This window comes from Myotis lucifugus, unplaced genomic scaffold, assembly GCF_000147115.1.
Source record: "Myotis lucifugus unplaced genomic scaffold, Myoluc2.0 scaffold_4793, whole genome shotgun sequence".
Classification (NCBI taxonomy): domain Eukaryota; kingdom Metazoa; phylum Chordata; class Mammalia; order Chiroptera; family Vespertilionidae; genus Myotis; species Myotis lucifugus.
The window spans coordinates 187-11,124 of record NW_005875841.1 but is presented as its reverse complement, the minus strand read 5'-3'; the positions used below and the strand labels follow the sequence as shown (position 1 = coordinate 11,124).

Here is a 10,938-nt window from a genome sequence, read left to right as displayed (position 1 = left end):
CGTGATCGGACGAGCCGGGTCATGCTGGCAGATGGTACTGTAAAAAAGAACCAAGAGGACTAGAAGATGGAGCCCTGGTTAAACTCAGTTAATCCAGAAGTTTCACCAAAGGCTTTATGTTTAGCTTTCCCAATCCATTTAAGGTGACACCCAGGACAAGACAAAGCCATCTTCACTTTGCATTATTTGCTCAAGGTGAGTAGCTATATGCAAGGCTGCTTTAATCCTCTAGATCTGGAATCTCAGTTGATTCTTGTCCACAGCAGAACAAGGAAAAACCTAAGTCCAGAGTATGCCTCTTAGCTATGCCCACGCCATTCATAATGAATAATTAGGGAGGAAGCTTTGGGAACCCACACAGGTAACCAAAACCTGCAGTGCATGCAAGAATAAACCAAAAAGAAAGACAAACCACACAAGTATGAAGGTGTTTCACAAACACAGTGCAAGCCCGATACAACAAGACTACCATCCATGTCCACAGGCTACCCTTGCTACCGGGGAGGAGACATGCCTGAAGCTGGTGGCTGCCTGAGCAGGAAGGGCTCTGAGGGTGGGTGTCTAACTCAGATTCCTGTTTTGCCACTGCTTTGAGTCTAAGGTCCTCCACTTGGCCAGAACAGGGCCTTACCTGGCATAACCTCTCTGCCTATCTTCCTGAAGCACCAGCCATTCTCCCGGCTGTTACTTCAAATTCTGGGGTCAAAAGATGCCATCACCTGCAGAAATTTCTAGGCACAGGTTCTGATGGTCCTATTTAGAATCAAGGCGGCCCTTTGATTCCTGTGTCTGGGAGTTAATGCAAGGTTCAGTAGGTAATGGGGGAAGAGGGGCCCTGCCTATAAAGTTTCAGTGCTCCTGTAACTCAACTTAGGATGATGAGATGAAGTGCTATTACTAGTATAACCCACTCCTTTCTTCCTTCCTGGTGGCCCAGGGCTAGACCTGCAGGCTAACACTCTTGGGGCACAATGAGCCACGTTCTATCAGGCTCTCACTGCACAGGAAAACTGCGGACATGCTGCAGGCAGCCAATGCAGCCAGGAGAGCATGGCTGGGAGGCGGGAGCAGGGCCAGCACAGAGGAAGGTACCTGACTCGGTGCTCAGGTGACTGAGCTGCACATACGGGACTGGAAGCAGGTGGACACAGGAAAAGGCAGGTTAGTGACCCGAGAGTGCCAAGTGGCAACCTCAGCTGCCTAGCAGACACTGAGAGAATACTCTTAAGCCAAGGATTAAGTTTTTGTTTCCTGCTTTTTAAATATGCTTTTTAAAAAACTATTTTAGAGAGAAGAAGGGAGAGGGAGAGAAACATTGATGTGAAAGAGAAACATCAATTGGCTGCTCCAGTACCTTCCCTATTGGGGTCAGGCATGTGTCCTGACCCCGAATAGAATCGGCAACCTTCTGGTGCATGGGATGACATGCAATCAACTGAGCTACATTGGCCAGAGTGCCAGGGTTGAAGTTTTATCTCAGACAGGTGAGGCTGACTGATGCTCTATAGAATCTCAGATGTTACTTCTCTCAACCAGTCAAAGGTCTTCCCCTCCACTATAAACAGCCTACCCTGCTCTGGATTAGAAATGGGCTGGAAGGCCTGGCTGGTGTGGCTCAGTGGTTGAGCATCGACCTATGAACCAGGGGTCATGGTTCGATTCCCAGTCAGGGCACATGCCTGGGTTGTGGGCTCAATCCCCAGTAGGGGGCGTGCAAGAAGTAGCCGATTAATTATTCTCTCACATCACTGATGTTTCTATCTCTCTCCTCCCTTCCTCTCTGAAATCAATAAAAATATATTAAAAGGGGAAAAAAAAGAGAGAAAGAAATGGGCTGGAAGACCAACTGTTTTCTCGGAGAAGGATGAGAGAACTGGCTGGGAAAGGGGCTCCTGTCCCTCCCAGTGGCCCAGAAGGACAAGGTATGGGCTTGATTGGTGGTAGATCACAGACGGGGATCACATAGCCACTCTAGACAACACATACATGCTTTTCCTGCCAGGTATTGGGCTAGACCCAGGGGACCAGCTGCTGCCCAATGGCCATTATCCGCACTAATACCAAAAACAGGAGAAAACCACCCTACTAGGTAAACAGCTCTGTACCTGGGTGGAAGAGTTTTTCTTAAAACTCCAAGAAAGGAGCAAGTGTGGATAGTCTGTGACAAATAAGAAAGCTCAGGGGTCTCACAATTCAAGAGATCAGGACAGTGGCACGTGCTATGGACACATCCCTTGACTCACTCTAAAAAGTTCACCTCCTGTTGTGGAGCAGATTTAGCTGAGGGACACTACCCTTTTCTTCTCTAGTCACCCTTTTGTTTCTCTAGGCCAGCAGTCGCCAACCGGTGGTCCGCAGACCACTGGTGGTCTGTGAGGTCCGAAAGTTGGTGACCGCTGCTCTAGGCCAGGAGTCATTAACCAGCTGAGTTTAAATGCAAATCATAATTTCAGATTTACAGGTAGGCCAGCCTAAGCTTCAGTGGTTCAGTGTGGGGGCTCTGGAATCAGACTTCCAGGGTTTGAACATGGCTCTGTGGCTGAACTGTTACACTCTAGGAAATGTGCTTAGCTTCTTTGAGTCTTAATTTCTTCTATAAAATAGGACAAATAGCAGAACTTACCTCTTAAGGTTATAAATACAGAGTGCTTGGCATATAACCTCTAATTGTTTTAATAAGTGTTTTAGCTCATCACACACACACACACACACACACACACACACACACACACTGCAGAACCGTTTTCGTTTCTACTTGACTTCAGGCTGGCTAGCGCAGAGAATTGTGGGCTCCCACAAGATGTCAAAATGACTCCAACACCAATAAATTTTTGCTAGATAGAAAATTGTATACTACTCACTGTATCCCATTCCCTGCAAAAAGTACTTGAAGGCCTCAGTGAGCTTCCCAGGCTAGGGTGACAAAATAAGAAGGCATTAATGTTTGTACAGGCAATGAGGCAGAGTCAAATAAGTGCTTTAAAAAAAAAAATCTCCTTACCTGAACTACTTGGGGCAGTCCACCACAGTCTGCCATCTAAAAGGGGAAAAATATGTAAGTCAGCTGGAACTTACACTTAAGGGAAATGTTCTGAATATCCACGAGTCCTTTCAAACAGGAAAGGATTGAATTTTAGGTTCCTTAATTTAATGTTTAACTGCTTCCAAGTATACATCTCCTCAATGCACTCTTATACAAAGACTTATATTCTAGCAATGACCTGGTACATACATCTGAAAATACTGTTACTTAATCAGTAAGGTGCAGAGCCTAGCTTTCAGGCCCACAGCGGGACTTTTCTGTTAGGGGTGGTGGTGAAGTTAACCACCACCAACCATGGTTCCGCCTCCACCTGAAGAATGTTACTCTCAGAGTCCTCAGAGTGACCCTACCTTCTCAGGGTTCGTGTGTTCCAAGTTCCCTCTCAGCTCTATATTATATTTATTCCATGACTAAGGGGATTTTCAAATCAGGAGCTGGCCCCAGCCGATTTGGCTCAGTGGATAGAGTGTTGGCCTGTGGACCAAAGGGTCCATAGGTTGCAGGCTCCTCCCTGGCCCTGGCCCTGGTCAGGGCACGTGCAAAAGGCAACCAATTGATGTGTTTCTCTCACATCGATGTTTCTCTCTGTCTTTCCTTCTCTCTTCCACTCTCTAAAAATCAATGGAAAAATATCGAGTGAGGATTAAAAAAATAAATTAAAAATCAGGTGCTGGTGTGGATTCGGCCAACTCGCTTGATCAGCCACTTTCCTGCCATAGCTAGATTTGATGAGGCTGTCTCTCACTTCATTAATCTTTTCTTCTTTTTTTAATGTTTTAACTTATTTATTTATTTATTTTTAGAGAGAGAAAAAAGAGGGAGAGAGAAACACTGATCGGTTGCCTCCTGCATGCACCCCGACTGGGTATGTGCCCTGACTGGGAATTGAACTGGTGACCTTTTGATGTACAGGATGGCAACCAACCGAGCCACACATGTCAGGGCACTTCATAAATCTTTACATCTGGTTATTCTCACTTGTGCAAGGATTTCTAGAGTTCTATTTGCATGCACTGGAATTACCTAGAGGACTCGTTAAAACTCAGAATCTTGGGTTCCTGCCCTAGAGATTCTGGGTTGGGGCTCAAGAATTTGCATTTGCAACAAACTCCCAGGTGATGCAGATTCTGTCAGTCTGCAGAGAATACTGCTTCTAGGGCATGATGGCTAACCAAGAGCCCACCCCTCTCCTTCCCCTGTTATGCATTTGGTACTCATAGACAGTATCCTATTCAGGCTGACTGGCATTTAAAAAAAAGAGATGTGAACACCATGGTTTCTATTCACCAACACAAAAACTTTCCTTGAGGGAGGGACTATTATTTAGCACATGGGATACTATAGAAGGTAAAGAAATTTGGGGTTAATAAGAAACAGCGCCCTGAAAATTATAAGCATAAGAGCAGGGACAAACATTTAACATGATTTAAGTATAAAACAGACCTCACTGGCACAGGTTATATTTTTATGATATTTAGGAGTCAAAATCTGATTAGAACCATAAATCAGTTGCCATATGCAGAGAAAGAATATTGGGAGGAACTATTTCCAAGCTTGACATCTATCAAATAGTTGGAGAGTCAGTTCACTCATTGGGTTGTAGATGGGCCCTTTTGCCCACATCTATGGCTACTGTAGAGTTCACTTTTCTGTTTCTGGAGTATGGATTCAAACCTGCCGGGAGAAACTAATTTGAAACCACGTACTTTAAAAACATTCATATTTTAGACTAGTTCATCAATCACCTGGACCCCAGAACACTTAATTTTGTCACCTCTGAGTATTAATCTCATGCTATATTTCCAGGAACTATGGGCTGCTTCTGGTGACAGCACTTCCTTTTCAATCACACTTCAAAGAGAAAAGGAAGAAAGCAGGTGTTTCAGGCTGAGAAAGCAGCAGTAAGCAACATAAAATCAGCACTCATATCTACAGTAATCCAAATTTGAACCAAAGGGTCAGTCCCTAAACATTACACTAGAAGTGCTAGAAAAAGCAAGATTAATGCTCTTGCCTGGAGTTCAATCAAAAGGGGGAGAAACTTGATACTAACCCTAAAAATTTAGTACATGAGCTGTTCTCTATTTGCCTAAAAGAGAGGTTATTGGGAGCTTCCTTACTAATACAATAGGATTTAGCATATAAAGAATTTCTATCCATTATCTTAATTTTCACAAAATTAAATAATGCTTGGGGACTTCCGCCTTCCTCCTCGCTGTGGTCATATTCACCTCTCAGGTCTTTGTTCACAGATTTACAGGCTTCAGGGCGCTGGTCGTGAGTCGGAGGCGGCCTGGGAGGCAGCGCGCCTGCCGTGCGGGGTGTGTCTGAGGCTCCTTGAGCCCAACAGCCCGAGATTGGGGTCCCCGTGCCTCCCGGACTCCTCTCTGCTCACAGCGTCCCCGCAGGCGGACCCCATTTCCCCCTCCAGCCTTGGGGACCGGCCTCTCAGGTACCGCCGCCCAGGTCCCCGCGCTCAGAATGGTGAGTCCCTCGTGGGTGACACATGGCTGAGGGGGGAAGAGGGTGAAAGGCCGCAGGGCCGCCTTGTGAGGACGTGATGGTGCGACTGCGCAGGGAGGACTCGGGAACCCGGGCCTGTTGTGGGTGTAAAGGCAACACAGAGAGGAGGGGAGGTTTTGCAGGAGGAGTTTTACTTTCCCTCTCAGGACGCTGGGGCCATAGATGGTTGTGATGAAAGGAGGGACATTTTCTGAGGCCGGATTCTAACTTTTCCTAACATTGCTCAGAGAAAGGACAGCCTGGAGGACAGAGGACAGCAGCTGTGGACAGAAGGACTTTTACCTTCATTCTCAGGACGCTGGGGCCATAGATATTAGGGTCGCGGAAGGAGGAACACAAGGCCAAAAAGGGAGAAGAATTACGGATTTATTAGGCCACCTGGAAGGCTCGAAAACGGTCCTGTTGGGGGATTTGGGAGGCAGAAGCTGGTCCCGAGGCTGCCACAGCGTCACTTGTCTGCTTTTGCTGCTTTTCTGGGCCTGGAGCTGAAATGCAACTGAGGCCTAGATGTGATCTTTAGGGAGAAAAGGTCAGGGGTTTTAGTAGCCTGACTAGTTATTTGCTAGGGGAGGGGAGGTTACCCTGGGGGCGAGGTTCTTGTTTCCCAGTTGTGCCCCTTGTTGGCATCTGGAGCTTTTGTAGGTCCTGAGGCAGGATTTCCAAATGGGTGAGCAGTGGTTAGGCCCCCTGTGCCAGTTCCAGCCTCTGCTGTGATGCCCAGGGTTTTGAGGAGAGGGATTATCTGAACTGCGCTTTTTTGTTGGATATGGTGGGTTACGGGGACGGGTAAACACTGATTATTGGGCCTACATCTGCATTGGGTGAGCCATTGATGAGGGTAAGGCGGAGTCTGGTGGGCCCAACCTGGTGGCTGTAATAGTTAGGGGACTCCAGCTCACGTGATGGAAGTTTTCTGGGGATGGGTTTTAATCTGGAAAGGTGGAACCACAGGGTTTGCTCTGATAGTTTAGCTGCAGTGGGGTGGTTAAGAGTACCTGCTAAGGGCCTTGCCATCGGGGCTGTAAAGTATTTGATGAGTGGGTTTTTTTTTTTAATTAAATCTTTATTGTTCAGATTATTACATTTGTTCCTCTTCTTTCCCCCCATAACTCCCCTCCGCTCAGTTCCCGCCCCACCCTCCGCCTTCACTCACCACCCACTGTCCTCATCCATAGGTGCACGATTTTTGTCCAGTCTCTTCCCGCAACTCCCACTCCCCTTTCCCCCCCAAGAATAGTCAGTCCATTCCCTTTCTATGTCCCTGATTCATTATAATCACCAGTTCATTCTGTACATCAGATTATTTATTCACTTGATTCTTAGATTCACTTGTTGATAGATGTATGTTTGTTGTTCATAATTTGTATCTTTACCTTTTTCTTCTTCCTCTTCTTAAAGGATACCTTTCAGCATTTCATATAATACTGGTTTGGTGGTGATGAACTCCTTTAGCTTTTCCTTGTCTGTGAAGCTCTTTATCTGACCTTCAATTCTGAATGATAGCTTTGCTGGATAAAGTAATCTTGGTTGTAGGTTCTTGGTATTCATCACTTTGAATATTTGCCATTCCCTTCTGGCCTGCAAAGTTTCTGTTGAGAAATCAGCTGACAGTTGTATGGGTATTCCCTTGTAGGTAATTGACTTTCTTTCTCTTGCTGCTTTTAAGATTCTCTCTTTGTCTTTTGCTCTTGGCATTTTAATTATGATGTGTCTTGGTGTGGTCCTCTTTGGATTCCTTTTGTTTGGGGTTCTCTGTGCTTCTTGGACCTGTAAGTCCATTTCTTTCACCAGGTGGGGGAAGTTTTCTGTCATTATTTCTTCAAATAGGTTTTCAATATCTTGCTGTCTTTCAACTTCTGGCACCCCTATAATTCTGATGTTTGTATGCTTGAAGCTGTCCCAGAGGCTCCTTACACTATCTTTGTATTTTCGGATTCTTTTTTCATTTTACTTTTCCAGTTGGGTGTTTTTTGCTTCTTCACATTTCAAATCTTTGACTTGATTCTTGCGCTCCTCAGGTCTGCTGTTGGGTGTCTGTATAATATTCTTTATTTCAGTCAGTGTATGCTTAATTTCTAATTTTTCCTTTATCACAACATCGAGGGTCTCATTAGATTTCTTGAGGCTCTCATCAAGTTTATCGGCAGTTTCTAGCAAATTATTGAAAGCCCTTAAAAGTGCGTTTTTTAGCTCTATATCCCCCATTTCTGTCATGTTTTTTTGTCTCCGCATTTTTTATGCTTTCTTGGTGTACCCCCTTGTGGTCTTTGTGCGCAGTCTTGTTGTAGTTAAGCCTTGATTGTTGTTGGCAATACGGGGGGTGAATTGACCTCCAGGCTAACTGGCTATGAGAGTCAGCTGTGTCTCTGATGGGTGGGTTTTTATTACGCGTGGTCTCTTGTTTCCTTTAGGAGGACACAGCCACCTGGCTGTAGAGGCTTAGCGGGATGTCTCCCTTAGAAGGTGGAGGAGGGCTTGATTAGCATGTTCTCTCAGTAATTGTTGGAATAGATTTAAAATGGGGACATAGACTCCGAGAAGGTTTCTGTGGAAGGCAAGTTTCCTAATAAGAAGAGTCTTCCATACATGAATTCAAAGGGACTAAGAAAGGAGGGTGCATGGTGGGGGGATTGCTCTGTTGTGCAAAAAGGCTACCAGTAGGAGATCAGTTTAAGGTTCTTTAGTTTTGAGAGTTAATTTAGGTAGGTGGGACTTAACAAAGGAATTTCTCTTTTCTTTCTTGTCTGAAGATTGGAGCTGGTGGGGGGTGTAAATTCCACAGGATATTCAGAGTGGAGGAGACCTGTTGAGTTATTTGATATATGAAAGCAGGTCCATTATCTGCTTGTAATGAGGTGGGGAGGCTGGATCTGGGAATGATGTGCTGAATGGGAGCTTGTGTGACCTCAATGGACTTTACAGACTCAATGGGGAATGCTTCTACCCAGCCTCAGAAGGTATCTACAAGGATTAACAGATATTTGTTCTTTTGTGTTTTAAAAATAGGAAGCATGTGAGTGAAGTCAGTTTGCCAGTCTTGTTCAGAGATTTGGCCCCTTGCCTGATGAGTGGGGAAAGAAGGGGGTCTAATCTAACCTGTCCTTGGGAAGATACTGAGTAACAAGTAGAACAGGTTTTGATGACATCTTGCAGTAGGAAGGCTAGGCTAGGACAGGTGATGAGGGGTTGTAGCAGTTGTAAATGTATCCTATATGTAGGAAATTTTGAATAGCCTGTAAGATATCATGGGCCTGTCCCTGGGGCAGGATATATTTTCCCAGACAATTTTAACCATGGCTCTTCCATCATAGCCCCAAAAGCTATTCTGGCTGAAACCGGTTTGGCTCAGTGGATAGAGTGTCGGCCTGTGGACTGAAAGGTCCCGGGTTCGATTCCGGCCAAGGGCGTGTACCTGGGTTGCTGGCCCACCCCCATTAGGAGATGTGCAGGAGGCAGCTGATCGATGTTTCTCTCTCATCTATGTTTCTAACTCTCTATCTCTCTCCCTTCCTTTCTGTAAAAAATCAATAAATTATATAAAAGAAAAAAAAAAATAATGCTTATGAAGTATATAATGACACGGAAGATGCTCAAGTCAAAAAAGTTGAGGAAAACAGGGCTAGCCCTAGCTGGTTTGGCTCAGTGGATAGAGCATTGGCCTGCAGACTGAAGGGTCCCGGGTTTGATTCTGACCAAGGCCACATGCCCGGGTTGCTGCTCGATCCCCAGTAGGGGGCGTGCAGGAGGCAGCCAATCAATGATTCTCTCTCATCACTAACGTTTCTATCTCTCTCTCCCTCTCTGAAATCAATAAAAATATATTAAAAGAAATCAATGCTATAAATATCCTATAGTCTTAATGATCTAAAAATGTATAGGAAAAAGACATCAGTATTTTTACCATAGGTTGCCTTTGGGTGTAGGATTATGGATAATTTTTACTTACATTATTCTTTCTACTTTTCTCTATTTTCCAATTTTCTACAATGAAAATATATTAAGAAAATTTTTTCTTAATAAAAAAGGAATGAGAGAATCTCAGAGAGAGAAAGAGAGAGAGAAAGAAGCTTTCCTTCTTTCTGGGCAACTATTCTAGAAATACAGTAATCGGAACCATGTATAAAATACTCTGATATGGTTGGCAATAAGGAAAGAAGATGTATTACCTTTAGCAAAGTTGTATTTATAGGATTCAGGCGAGAATTGCATTCAACCTAAAAAAAAAAAAAAGGAGGAAAATTTAGGAACTACTAGAAATATAAGAAATAGCTTGGCATGAGAATGATCTTCCAGATCAACAGCTCAGTTTGGAGGTGGCTGAATCAGCCAAAATAAATGAATAAATAAATAAATAAATAAATAAATAAAATGGGAGATATATTTATATGATGCTCTTTATATCTTACATTTCTGAATAGATCTAAAAATCTGGCTAATTTCACTTCTGAATCAGTTACAAGTAGAGTCTTTAAAGAATCACATGTTGAATTTAATTCCTTCTACCACTTTACATAACATGGGGGCAAATTACCAACGTCTTTAAAAAGCAAACTGGACCTGTGGCCATGATCACCTGCTGTGGTCCTGATGGCTTCCCAGACAACTGACCCTGGCTGAGCCCTGTGCACCTCCATTTCTTACCTTTTTCCTATGTTCTGGAGGTAGTGGGTTTGCCATTCCTTGCACCCAGACTCTTTTGTGCCTCAAGGTCTTTTTGACTGTTTCATCTAAAGTTGAACCCTCTATGGTTTTTCTCTCACAACAGTTATCATAATGAACAATTATAACCTTGTGTATTTACATATTTGGTATCTTGTACTTCTGTATCCACAAAGGCAGGGACCTTAAAAACATGTTTTGGGGAGATAATCTCTAGATTTAGCCATGTTTTCTGGCCAATCTGATCAACTGGATCCCTCACCTTTTACACATTTGCCAAGCACGGACATACAAAGTACTGTACACTAAGAGTCTGGAATCTAGTGTGGTGAAAACATAATACAAGGCAGAATGACATCACTTTAAAATTTCACAAGTGAGCTGAGTGAGTATAGAAGAATGACTAGACTTTCTAGAGATACAGTAAGAAGTGGTGGGTGTTTGAAGGCTTCCAGAGTCAGGGGGAAAGCATAAACAAAGACCCAGGGGATGTGAAGTGGATGTACAGAGCACGTGTAGTGTTTCAGAGGCAAGAGTCTTATGAGGAGGACACAAGTGGGTTGAGACTGGAGAAGCACACTGACGATTACCACAGAAGGCAAAAAGCCATGGAAGGTTTCTGAGGTGACAGGGTATGAGCTGTTTAAAGAGAGTAACCAGCAGTGGCCTGTATGACGGATTGCAGAGGCAGAGAGACAGTTAGGTTTTGAAAT

At 44.3% G+C, this 10,938-nt stretch overlaps 1 long non-coding RNA gene across 1 annotated transcript; it reads right to left on the bottom strand.

Moving 5' to 3' along the window:
- Nucleotides 1-9,792, bottom strand: LOC102417605. Its single transcript, XR_001346899.2, has 4 exons — nucleotides 9,733-9,792; nucleotides 3,002-3,037; nucleotides 2,862-2,913; nucleotides 1-37 (listed from the first exon to the last, which is right to left on the bottom strand). It is a non-coding gene; the product is annotated as an uncharacterized LOC102417605 (long non-coding RNA).
- Nucleotides 9,793-10,938: the final 1,146 nt, after the last annotated feature.